This window comes from Podarcis pityusensis (assembly GCF_964106645.2).
Source record: "Podarcis pityusensis genome assembly, chromosome: 11".
Classification (NCBI taxonomy): Eukaryota; Metazoa; Chordata; class Lepidosauria; order Squamata; family Lacertidae; genus Podarcis; species Podarcis pityusensis.
In genome coordinates, this window is record NC_138036.1 from 12,694,731 (window position 1) to 12,708,520 (window position 13,790).

Below are 13,790 nucleotides of genomic sequence, written 5' to 3' on the forward strand. Positions count from 1 at the left end.
TTGCGCCAGAAGCGGCTTAGTCACGCTGGCCACATGACCTGGAAAAACTGTCTGTGGACAAACACTGGCTCCCTCGGCCTGTAAAGCGAGATGAGCACCGCAACCCCAGGGTCGTCTGCGACCGGACTTAACTGTCAGGGGTCCTTTACCTTTACCTTTTCAAGAACATGAGAAGAGTGCTGCTGGATCAGACCAAAGTCATGGTTCTCACAGCGAGCAACTAGTAGCCTATGGGAAACCCCCAACAGGGAATGAGCACAGTAGCCCTCTCCCTTCTATCGTACCCCAGCAACTTGTATTCTGAGGCCTGTGGCATATAGCCACCATGACTTGTAGCTACTGACAGCCTTATCCTCCATGAATCCTCCCAATCCTCATTTAAAGGCATCTGAGCTGGCAGCCATCACTATATCTTGTGGTTGTTCAATTCCATAGCTTTCACACTGGGCAAAATGGATGTTTGCAGACCCTAGAGGTATCCCTATTTTCCAGGGACATTCCTGGATTTACAGAAGCCAGAATGTCCCGCTTTTCCTTAGGATGTCCCTATTTTTATCTGAGAAATGTTGGGAGGTATGCATCCTGGGCTAGATGAACTAGGGTGAAAGTCGGTTTAATAAGAGATTCATCATCTCCAGATTGCAGCTGCCATGGAAGAGGTGAGTCTGCTACGGTTGCCAACTGACCAGGACAGGAAGAAAAGACACGGCCCATTCTTGTACCTTTGACAGTAGCCTAATCTCAAGAAATCTGTGAGGGGAAACTTTTCACAGAATGGAAGTAAGCATTGTACCTTTTCACAGCATGAAGGCAAGCAATATCACCACATCATGCGGATATTACTACTGCAGAAGCCGGGGCCTGTGAATAAGTTGGCAACCCTGCCCACAAGTTGTATTACTGTATGTCAAGACGATCGAGCACTGTCTCAAAGAACCTGCATTTTCATAACCTTGTTTCGCCGTATTTTATTCAAATTGGAATTATGAGGTTGCATATTTCAGGTAACTGAATGAAGAATTGGCATTAATAATTTGATTAATAGGATTAACTCGAATAATTACATATTGCCCCAATAACTAAATTAACTGATGTTAGTATATTTCCATATTAATCTCTTATAACACCAAAAGATTGCTCATTAGTGTGAAAATGCTGTCAGAAATAGTTAATGAAAACTGAAGGATAGACCACATTATAACAATCTTTAGGGATTAGGTCTGTGATTTCTCCTCACCTGCATCTTGATTTACAGTTACGTTAACTCAAGAGTACTTGGCTTTAAATAGGCTTACTAACGAATCATTTAGTTGAGAACTCCTGGGCTTGCAACAGAATAATACAGACGAACTTCAAGCAGGAAGAAATGCTCTGTTTAATCTTAAGATTCATGTAATGGCTTGGAGGATAAAAAGGGAAGGGTTTATTAAAGTGCAGAGCTCGTGAACTGAGAAGAGACACCAGGAAGCTACACCTTCCAGGCTTCCTTGCACCTAGGACTCTGTTGCACATGGCAGGAACCTAGGTGCAAGGACTCTTGGGAGATGTAGTTTCTAGGTGTCTCAGATGCCCAGAGTCCCTGGCAGCTGGGACGCTGCCATTGTAACATTCCAAACTCCAGAGATGCCTAACCCAAGCCCTTCTCATCACCACAACCATCGCCTGATAAACATTGTGGGGAATCGATGACAAGGCACAGGGAAGAAGCTCAGACTGACTTATGACCCCTGTTTTCAACTTGATCCCTGTCTATGGCGCCAGAAGTCCTCAGACCTCCAGATGGCCTCTTGTTTTCAGAGCTCCCCCTGGTGTGAGCATAGCTGTCAACGTTTCCTTTTTTTAAGGGAAATTCCCTTATTCCGAATAGGATTCCTTTCAAGAAAAGGGAAAAGTTGACAGCTATGGGTATGAGTCCCATTTCCTCCTTTCATCAAAGGACTCCACTCTGTTTAATATAAAATATTTTCTCTTGTCCCTTCCCTTATTCATATCCTCTCCTGGCTCCCCATGTACAGTGTCATCTCCTGCCTGCCTTTCACTCCTTTCCTTCTTTTTGCCTCACCACTAGGGGTGGCAACCTTAGATCCTTCTGTCCTCTTCCCCCTTCCTTGTTGTCCTGGCTGTGGCCACCCTCATTCCTTTCGTAGCTCGGCTTGGTTCCCTCCACCTCCTGCTTCCTTCTTAAATCTCTTCTCCACTGTCACCCCAAGTCTCCCACCTCCTTCTCTTCCCTGCTGGGACTAAAGAGGATGCTCTCAGACACTCCCACTGTTCTTATCTGCTTCCACTTCTGGCTCCCACTCCTCAGCTGTGTGTCAGCTTGGCTGCCAAGTCAAGCAAGGAGTCCCAACCTGTGTCAGAATCCCTTCACACCCAAGATGATGTCATCATGATCAGGACGGGGTCTGAACTGTGGAAGAGTTTCAGAAACAATAAGAGTTATTTCCAAAACAGGGGTGTGGAAGTAACTTATACAATGGAACCTCGGTTTTCAAACATAATCCATTCTGGAAGACCGTTCAACTTCCAAAACGTTCGAAAAATGAAAACTCAATACAGAAGGCTCAAAATGGAAAAATTAATACAGAAAACTCAATACAGAAGCCGCATTGGAAGTTCAACTTCTGAGGCACATTTGGAAATGGAAGCATTTATTTCCAGGTTTACGGTGTTCGAGTTCCAAAACGTTCGTCAATGGAGATGTTCGAAAACCGAGGTTCCACTGTATTACCCAAGACTTTTCTAAAGCAGAACTTGGATGGGGATTTCCAATCCATCCCCTTTTCATGAGGCTTCTACCGAACTTTAGAATATATGATTTGCCTGCCTTCACAGTTTGATGATTGAGGGCTTATATCTCCTTTTCCATAAGAGAGGCTGCACAGAGAAAAGGGAAGCAAGCGAAAGCACAGTGGAGGTTTATGAAATTTGCATGGTGTGGAGACAGTTGATAGAGAACTATTTTCTCTCTCTCTCTGGTAGCCCTGCTCAAGCATTCAGCTGAATATATGAAGTCATAATCTATGTAGGCATACCCTCCAACTGCCCAGAAAACACCAGGATCAACATGAAAACCCTTAAGCCACCACAGTTTCTCCCTTCTTCATGCAGAATGCTGAATTTCCAAGGGGCCTTCCCTTCAGTACAGCATTTCAACATGTTACTGGAAGTTCAGATCTGTGTGTCTAACACATTTCTTACAAATATGCCTCCTCTCCCTTCCCTCCCACCCACCCACTCAATATGGCGTCACTTCCTGTTCTTATGAAAACAAGATCCGGGTCACTTGAATGCCCTAAGAAAGTTTTCACCATTTTCCTTCTCCTCAGTTTGTTGGTCTACAATGAAGAATGTGGTGAGTGGGGGAGCGAATAAGGACGGCCTGTCTGTGAGGCTACTGCTATCACTGCAAGAGCTGCTGAGGTTTTTGCAGGCACTGTTACAGTCTCTCACTTCATTTGGCTGCTGCATCTGTGTCCCTGACCCAGCCTCAGAGGAGGAGACGTCCCAGAGGGGATGAGACCCTGATATACATCCCTATTTTCATCTGAGGAACATTAGAGGTTATGTGTAGAACATGAAGGATGTACACACTGAAGAAGAGAAGAAGAGTTTGGATTTGATATCCCGCTTTTTCACTCCCCTTCAGGAGTCTCAAAGTGGCTAACATTCTCCTTTCCCTTCCTCCCCCACAACAAACACTCTTTGAGGTGAGTGAAGCTGAGAGACTTCAGAGAAGTGTGACTAGCCCAAGGTCACCCAGCAGCTGCATGTGGAGGAGCGGAGTCGCGAACCCGATTCCCCAGATTACGAGTCTACTCCTCTTAACCACTACACCACACTGGCACTGACCTCCTGCCACCCCAATAACTGCACACTGGACCCATTACCCCAATAGCTGTGCCCCTTGGATCCACCACCAACGTTGAGTGAGAAGATCTGAAAGCAGCTTCTAAGCATATTGGGTTGAATCCTTCCTGCACTTAGGAATCCTGATCAGGAACCTTGAAGTCTCCAATTGCAGAGATGCCTCTAAGCACATTCAGTCCGAATTCATAGAGAAGTCTATCACAGGCAATTGCCTTTTGGAGGTCAAGGAATCTACGAAGCTACCAATGGTCCATCTAGCTCAGTATGCGGTACACGGACAGGCAGCAGCTCTCTCCAGGATTTCAGACAGGATTTTCTCCCAAACTTACTTGGAGATGTTGGGGACTGAACCTGGGACCTCCTGCATACCTAGCAGATGCTCTGCCCCAAGCTATGGCCCTTCTTCAAATATCCGGAAATAACACCATCTGCAGCTGTAATTGCAGACATTTATCATGTTAGGGAATGAACCATATATCAATGGTAAGGCACATGCTTTGCATACAAAGGTCAAAGACTCAGTTTCTGGCATCTCCAGTGAACAGGAGTGGTTGTCAGGTGGTGGGGAAGAGACCCAGAACTAACCAAGACCCCGAATTACCACTCCCAATAAGATACTGGGCTGGAATGGATACAATAGTTAGACTTTATAGGTGGTGATCTGCTAAGTTGAACATAAAACCCATGGAATGCTTAATGAACCTTTCTGATTTGGCTATTTGCCAGGGGCTGGGGGGGAGCAGAGGCTGTTTGTGTATGGCTGGACACAACACATAGCTGGTAGAATAAGCAGGACTTGGGTCATACTCCAAAATTGTGCTGGCCTAGCCTAGGTTATGGTACAGTATTTCCCAATGGAAAAAGGAACGAAGCACTTCACATTTCCTGCATAACTCTGAGTTTCTGTTATTGAAAATGTCTGAGAGGCAGAGACATCAGAAAATAGATTTAAAATGGAGAACATTAATATAAGAATGCAAACTCTACCCTCATGGTGATGGGATGGAATGTTCTCAGTTCTTGAAATGTACACAAGAAGTGCAATTAATATATTCAATTTCAGTTTCATAAAGCACATGAAATTGGGAGTGGGCATTCAGCAATAGAGAATAGTCAGAGGTACAAGCAGCAGTTCTGGTTAAAATCAGCTCAACCTGTTCTTATATAATGAGAAGCATAGATGCCCTGGACCAATGGTTCACAAACTTTTTACTGTTAGAAACTTTTACTACTAGTAGGATCTACTAATGAGAGAGTTTTCCTAATAACAAGGTTTAACTTTCACTAGTAAGAGGGTCTCCAATTGGAGAACGCAGCCGAAGATATTGTTTATTTCACTTATTTCATAAAATTCATACGCCGCTTGACTGTGAACAACCACAACAACAACAACTCAAAGTTGTTTACAAAAGATAAAACAAGAAAATCAAGGGGAGAGGAATACAGCCATACTTTAAAACATACAAAAGTTAAAACGCTATAAAACAGATGAAAATTACCACAAATTTCTATGCATCTGGGTAGACTTGTCTAGACAAGGATGTTTATAGCAGGCGCCAAAAAGAGACATGCAAGAGTTAAGCAGGGTGTTCTGACGCAGATGATGCATAGTTAAACTATGCAACTCATTGCCACAAGACGCAGTGTTGGCTACCAACTTGGGTGGCTTTTGAAGAGATTTAGGCAAATCCATAGAGGATAAGACTATCAGTGGCTACTGGCCACGATGGCTATATTCAGTCTCTCTTGTTGGAGGTCGTATTGTGGGGGTCTCAGGAAAACCCACAGAAGCCTGTTCTTGTCCTGTTTTTTGGTTAGCTGCCCTATCTGACGCCATTTTGCTTTTATTAAAAAACTGCCTGTTGCGTGTCGAGATTCCTAAACCATCCCAATAAAAACACAATTCACACAGAATTTTTGTTTAAGGTTTTTGGCACAATTTTGGCCACAACTTTATTAAAATACAAACAATGTGAGTGGTTGCTTAGGCATTGGTTGCGACTATCTGACCCTGCACGGGGACAGACTGACATTCACCCGCCCGCGAAGTCAGAAAGGGAAAACATTTTGGGGAGAGAGATGGAGCTGGGTACCATGCCCTCACCTCTCCCCAAATGCTCCCAGGGGCTCTTGCGTGGCCCTAGCCCCTTGACAGGGGTTCGGACAAAAGCATGGCGAGCCCCTGGACTTCTTTAATGGAATACCCTTGCAGCAGCAGCATTGGAGGGGCAGGCACAGCCAATCCATGCCCCTACACCAACCAATTCATAAAACCAGTGCCTAACCGCAACCTTACAAGTTGTGACGATTTGTTATGCGGTAGGCAAAAACCAAATGGCACCAGTCAATCAGCCAAATGGACAAAATTCCTACCAGGCCCCTGCCCCAAAAGCAGACGACCCCATGACAGGCATAGCAAGGTCAATGCGAACAACCCTAAATAGAGGGAGGGTGGGCGGGTGATCCAATGCGCACAGCGAAAAGTGGAAGCTCAACGCTGCGCGCAGGGAATAAAAGCCTTCTTGGCTGTCAATCACAAAATGGCAACATCAAATTCTCCCCAACGACAAGAGGAGCCCAATCGCAAATGTGGCCAACTACTTTTACCCACCCTGCAACAGTGGGGTGTCTTGTTAGACCCCACCGCAACACGTGTTCTCCATGAAGGAGAACACGCTCTTTAGAATTTAGGAGGGTGAGCCACAAACATGTGAAGACCAGATAACATTGGTAGGCAATTTTCAGGAAAACCTCCCTATACCAGGCAGCTCTCCCCTTCAAGGTCTCCAGGCAGGGTGTCCTGTTTTGATCAGCGCAAGGAACCTCGAAAAGCGGAAAGGGAGGGGGTGTGCCTATAAAAAGTATGAACAAAGGCTATTTGGCACGGCTTCACCATCACACTGGTGAGTGTGGCTCGTCCGCTCTGTTTTACTCAGCTGAATAAATGAGTGATTATGGGAATCTCCTCTGTCTATGGCATTTATTGGCTTTTCAGTGACCAAGGCAGCTTGGCCCAACAGTATTCCTCTGAATACAGTGGTACCTCGGGTTAAGAACTTAATTCGTTCTGGAGGTCTGTTCTTAACCTGAAACTGTTCTTAACCTGAAGCACCACTTTAGCTAATGGGGCCTCCTGCTGCCACTGCGCCACCACTGCACGATTTCTGTTCTCCTCCTGAAGCAAAGTTCTTAACCCGAGGTATTATTTCTGGGTCAGCGGAGTCTGTAACCTGAAGCGTCTGTAAACTGAAGTGTATGTAACCTGAGGTACCACTGTACTGGGAATCACAGGTGCGGGGAGCCCCGTGAAAAGGCAGGATGAAGGACTGCATGCATGGGTCTTTGGCCTGATCCAGTAGGCCTCATCTTGTGTTCTTCATGAAAAGGAGACTTCTATGCAAGTTCAGCCAAAAGCACTTAGGAGCCCACTCAGACCTTACCACTCGATGAGGGAAAGTCAGGGCTGGAGCAAGTACACCTGGCATGCTTTGGGATGGGGCTTGTATCCTGCCCCTCTCCATTTTTAGCCCTCAGATATCTAGGCTGGACACTCAAAGAAGGCTAATCTGGAAACCCAACATGTATTTTGAGTCCCTTTCATGGAACACGGTAAAGAATTCTGGGAGTTTTATCAACTGTCTCTGTTTTCCCTATAGAGCAATAACACACTAACAAGTTTTTACTTATATGCTGAGGCCAACAAGCATATTCTTTCCATAATTAATGTAAATTTCAGCTTGATTAGTCCATAACCATGCAATTAGCCACTTTACAATGGAAATTACAGGTACAAGAGGAGATAATGGACCTCTCAGCTACTACCTCAATTACAGACGGATTGCTCCCAGTTAATTAAATTAACTATTATGAGTGACCACAGAAGACCATCTGGTTGTTTGTAACCTTATATTGTTCCAATTTTAAAATCCCCCTAGCAGAATGCATCAAACGGCGTCCATGTTTTATGCCTCTGCAGCTCCAGTTGTGAGTGTTGAAATTCAAAAATGTTTTCTACGGGATTCAGCCGAAAGCTGTAGGCGATTTGTGAAAATCCAAAGCCATTTAATTATAATGTATCATCTGGCAGCCGTACAGGAGGGAACTATTTTGACCAGCCATGTTACCTTAAAAGGCTTCTTGCAGAAGTACCGGTAGGTTTTGGAAATTCATTACGAGTAAAATGCCAACATTCAGAAAGGAAGGGCAAAATAAATAAATAAATGGGTTCATTTATTGAAGGGCTCTCACCCCATGTGGTCTTTCACAGTGGAAACAGCTTCCCAGCCCCCCAGTGCATGGGAAGGTATGTGGTTTTGTTTTATTTTTGTGCCCCACTGCAACAAGAACATTTTTCTTTTCTTTTTTCTTTTTTTCCTTGCAGCCATTTTTCTTTTTCCTTGCAGCCATGGAGATGTATTAATTGTATCCTTAGGGCCAAACTAGATGGAACATCTATTTTATTTTACAAAAATCAACCATAGGGTGGGGTCTGATCTAGATCTGGCCTATGGCATTCAGTAGGGGTGGGCAACCTTTCTGCCCCAAGGGCCACGTGTAGTGGTGCGTGGTCAGTTGAAGGCCACATATCAGTACATGGAGCAAAACCAGAGCCAACCCGCCCATGAGGCAGAGTGAAGTGCCTGCCTCAGGTGGCAAAAGTGCAAGAAGCGGCGCTCTGCCTGCCCTACCGCTTCCATCACCAGCAAGACAAAGGTGTTTCAGTGTGTGGCATTGCCACTCATCTTCCCTGCCCCCTAGGGGAAGAGCCAGCCAGCAACTCTTGGAGGTGTGCCCTGGCTTCCACCAAGTTCTGCAAGAGTCGGGGCATGGCAGTGGCGGGAGTTGGGGGTTGCCACAGGGGGGCAGGAGGCAGTAATTCCCATCTCACCTTGGGTGGCAAAATAGGATGGGCCACCCCTGGGCAAAACACAGTGGCAAGTGTAGCCAATGATGACCTGGTGTACCTATAGATGTTACTCAGTTCCAGCACCACTCAGGTGGGCACCATTGCCATTATAAGAGAACAAGGGAGGAGTTTGTGGTGAGTTCCAGCACCTCTTTTTCTAGAAAAATAGCACTGGATGTTACTACTGACAGCAAGTAGGATGCAGAAGGGCAATTTTCAGTGGGGAAATAATGCTTGTGTAAAGGATTAGCTACTTCCCACTCCACATCCCCAGCCATGATTGCAAACTAGCCAGAATATGATTTTTGTTGATGAAAAAGAAGTTGGTCTTTCCAATCAAGGAACTCTATGTCATTACTGACCAGGGAGAAGAGTCGATGGAGGAAGATTGGAAGAAATTCAAAGACTATCTTCAGAAACACTGCAAAATTAAAGAATGTTAGAGCGATGTTGGATTGAAAATAAGTGGTTTCCAGCTGTACAGGTTAAAGTTAATGATAGACTAAGATTAAGATTAAGATTAAAGATGTTTAAAGAAATGGAAATTTGATATTAAGAGGGAAAATTTTAATGTTATATGATACTAAGACCAAGGATTAGGTTTAAAGAAGTTGAAGTTATATATTTTAATATTTTATTAAATTAAAGTTTGGGATTAAAAAAGTGGAAAAGAAACTGCTGGACAAATAACTTAGATTGGAATACAAAAGAGGGAGGTATGAGGAAGTCCAGAAAGTAAGTAATTTAAAAATGGAAATGGAAAAGAGATATTGTTCTTAATTGTTATGTTTTTTTTTTTGTTTTTTTTTTGTTTTGTTGAATTTTGTGTTGCTTTATGTGTGTGTTGTTGATATATGTATTGTGTATGTTTTTTTTCTCTTTTTTATTGTCTAAAATCTTAATAATATTTTTTTTTTTTTTTTAAAAGGAACTCTATGTCATTACTGAACCTAAGTCTAAAATGTGGACTCGATATGCCCCATTCCTTGCCAGTGGTCAGAGGAGCAAGGCATTAATTGTCTTTTACAGCTCAGCGGGAACTCCCAATACGCAGGCCAGCCCCAAATGGCACAGCCCCTTTTGGAGGATTCTCAGTTACACTAAGGCGTGGCAGAAGATTAAAAACTATCCTTTTATGCAGGCTTGTCTTTTTTTTATTATTGCAGCTCACATTGGCCAGACACATCTGGTTAGGTTCAACAAGGGGTGCTGATTTCAAGTTTCTGTATTGGGAGGGGAAAACACAGGGTCACAGCAAAGTTCTTGAAGTCCTGCTCTTAAAATAGATTCAGTAGAGGCAGATCCATTAGGGCAAATGGGACCACCAACCTCAGCCTGTCCTCAGCCAGCCCCAACCTGGATGCTGGACTAGATGATGCACCAGGCTGTTGAAATGGAATACTCAGGATGAAACAGTGAAATCTGCTATGATTAAATGGGCACAAGATGTTGGACATAATATTATGTTTGCTGACTGGGAACAGTTGTGGACCACAGGTATGAAATTCACGGCATGTAATGCCTTAAGAGAAAATATTATGAAAATGATATACAGGTGGTACATAACCCCAGTCAAGCTTGCAAAAATCTATCATGTGCCTGATAATAAATGTTGGAAATGTAAAGAAACTGAAGGTACATTTTTCACCTTTGGTGGACGTGCCCAAAGATTAAGGCTTTCTGGGAGATGATATACAATGAACTAAAAAAGGTATTTAAATATACCTTCTTGAAGAAACCAGAGGCCTTTCTCCTGGGCATAGTCGGCCAATCGGTGTTAAAAAAGGACAGAACTTTCTTTATGTATGCTACAACAGCAGCAAGAATACTCATTGCAAAGCACTGGAAGACACAAGATCTACCCACACTGGAGGAATGGCAGATGAAAATGATGGACTACATGGAATTGGCAGAAATGACTGGCAGAATCCGAGACCAGGGAGAAGAGTCGGTGGAAGAAGATTGGAAGAAATTTAAAGACTACTTACAGAAATATTGTAAAATTAATGAATGTCAGAATGATGTTGGATTGAAGTTAAGTGGTTTCTAGCTATATAGGTACAAAAGAATATGGAAAAATTCGTTTTTAATATGTAAAATCTAACGTTACAATATATCAGGACTAAGGATTAGGATTAAAAAGGAGGGAAAGGAATTGTTGGATTAACAAATTTAATTGGAATACAAAAGAGGGAGGTATGAAGAGGTCCGGGAAACAAGTAAACGTAAAAGAAGTGAGGAAAAGATGGAATTGTTTTTAACTGTTTTTTCTTTTTTTCTACTTTGTATTTTTCCTTTTCATTGTTAATATTTTTTTTTACTAATGTGATTTTTTTTTTCCTTTGAAACTTTAATAAATATTATTTTTTTAAAAAATCAAGTTTCTGTATTGGGAGGGGAAAACACAGGGTCACAGCAAAGTTCTTGAAGTCCTGCTCTTAAAATAGATTCAGTAGAGGCAGATCCATTAGGGCAAATGGGACCACCAACCTCAGCCTGTCCTCAGCCAGCCCCAACCTGGATGCTGGACTAGATGATGCACCAGGTGGGTCACTGACCATCAGGCTTTTCTTAGCTTCTTATGCTTACCACCACCACCCCATTCCCCACAGGGGACAAGAGATGGGTGATGTCTCCCAAGCTTGCAACAAGTGTGTGCTCTTATAGATATCTGGATCAGTGCTCCTACCACTAGAGCAACTAGGATCCCTTCACCTTGGTCAAAGCCACATTCTCACAAGTGTGGTTGGGCATATCCATGTGTTGATTGTGCCCCACCCTCGCTGGGATCAGGGTCTTTAAGCATGTGCAAAGTGCCTCTCCATATCCCCTTTAGAACCCATACCTCACAGATCCTGGACTTGGGCTGGGGAATTTAAAGGAAATAGCCAGGCTTCTGCTCTCAGACCTCTTCCTGTTTAGAAAATACGTGGGGCTAACCTCAGGGGTCTTGAGAATTTTGTGCATGATATCTGCCACGGTAGCAGGATCTTAGTCAATGAAATTTTGCTACAGGAGCCAGTGCATTAAGGATTTCCACTGGTGTGTGGTGGAGGCATTGCCTGTTGCATACAGATTCCAATTCTGGAGGATACGGAAGGTGCAAGTTAGCAAGGAACTGCCAACCCGTCTGACAGTTTCAGTCAACAAAAAATTAATATTTTACTGTGGTCCTTAAGAACCATACAGACAGGCAATTATACAGCAGGCTGGTGTCCGGACATGGGCCAGACCTGTTTACAGCAATAGCAAATGAATGAGCAGTGCTGCCTCTGCTGATTAATGTGATCGTTGGAGAGGTTTAATGTGCTGTGAGGGGGGTGAAATATGCTGTCTGCTAATTATGAGCTCTGCATCAGAGTGTGCCAGCTGAGAAGGCTGTATGTGTCAATGCTGCTGAAATAGGCACAAAATTATCCCTTGAGAGTTGCATCCCTTGCAGTCACAAGGCTCAAAATCAGTAGCTTATTATATGACCCACTCCCCACCCCCCAGCCAGAGTAGACCAGTGGTTCATCTAGTCCTATTTCCAAAACTGGCTGACCTTACCAGATGCCTCTGGGAAGCAGGGCACGAAGGCCCATAGCCCTCTCCTACTGTCCCTCTCCAGCAGATATGGGCAACCTGTGGCCCTCCATATGTTCTTAGACCTAGCCTGTGCCTGTGGGAAACTGACAAGAAGGATTCGAGCACACATTTGCCTGTGATCCTGCCCACTTACAGTGGTGGAGGAACCCTATCCGGCACCCGGGGCAAGACACCAAGGGGTGGGATGAACCGCCCGGTGATGCGCGTGCGGCATCTGTACGGATTGCGCATGTGCAGCATCCCATACAGAGTGCGTACGTGCAGCGACCTCACTCCGTGCGGGCTGCTGCTCGCAAGCTGCATCCCATACGGACTCCACATGTGCGACATCACGTATGGAGTGCGCACGTGCGGCAGCCCATATGCACAGCATGCGAGAGCGGCAGCCTGGACGGACGCCCGTATGGATGGCGTGCGAGTGCGGCAGCCCGTACAGACGCCGCGTTAGCAGCCCCCACACTGACTGCACGTGCCCTCAGCCACTCTACAGCTGGGGGGAAGCAGGGACCATCTTGTCACATACACCCAGAGTGGCACCTGGGGCGGCCCACCCCCTCCACCCCCACTTTGTACGCCCCTGCCCACTTATCCTCTACCCACTTTCCCCTCTGGCTCTGCCCTTCATTGGCACATGGATTCTGGCAGGTAGCTATGGACGGGTGAATCTGACCAATGTGGTTTCTCTCTGTTTCTCAGTTCTTGACATTTCCACATCAGTCTGCGATTCTTTTAATTAAAGAAAAGTCTTCGTGGAAATTCATCGGAGTGAATTGCTCCTAATATGCACATTTTTGTCTAATTTTCCATAATATAATGCATTTATTTCCATTAATAGGTGCCCCTTTAATGCACACTTTAACCTAGTATATGTAGTTTTGCATGCAGTACTTGCCTGGATAACGGCACTGCAAAATTCAGAGAAGTGTGAACTTTGAAAGATGGCTGCCTTTTCGTTTACATATTCTTTTGGAAAGTGTGGATTAGGTCCGTTTGCCTTTATATGCACACTGAATCCAATTTCTCCCCCATCCCTATACACTTCCTATATGGAAATGCAGCCCACTTGGCTGAAAAACATGCACCCGCTTTGCCATAGGTCATAACAAAGGTAATGTAAAATTAAAACAGCAGCAGCAAATGCCCAGCTCAGAGGACACCCCCAATACAACAAACACTGCTAGATGTATTCAGGGTTAATCAAAATGACAGTCAAGCACACTCATTTTAATAATCATGTGTCACATTTAAACCATTATTTGCATAATGCTCTTATTATTAGCGAGTAAATAATCTGGGGTTTTTTTTTAAATAAAGACCAATAACTTTGTTCAGCTGGGAACACAAAATGAACCTTCACAGCGAAAGGGCAGTAAACCACACACAGTGTAATCTTCACCTTCTCTAATACTACATACATAGACTCTTC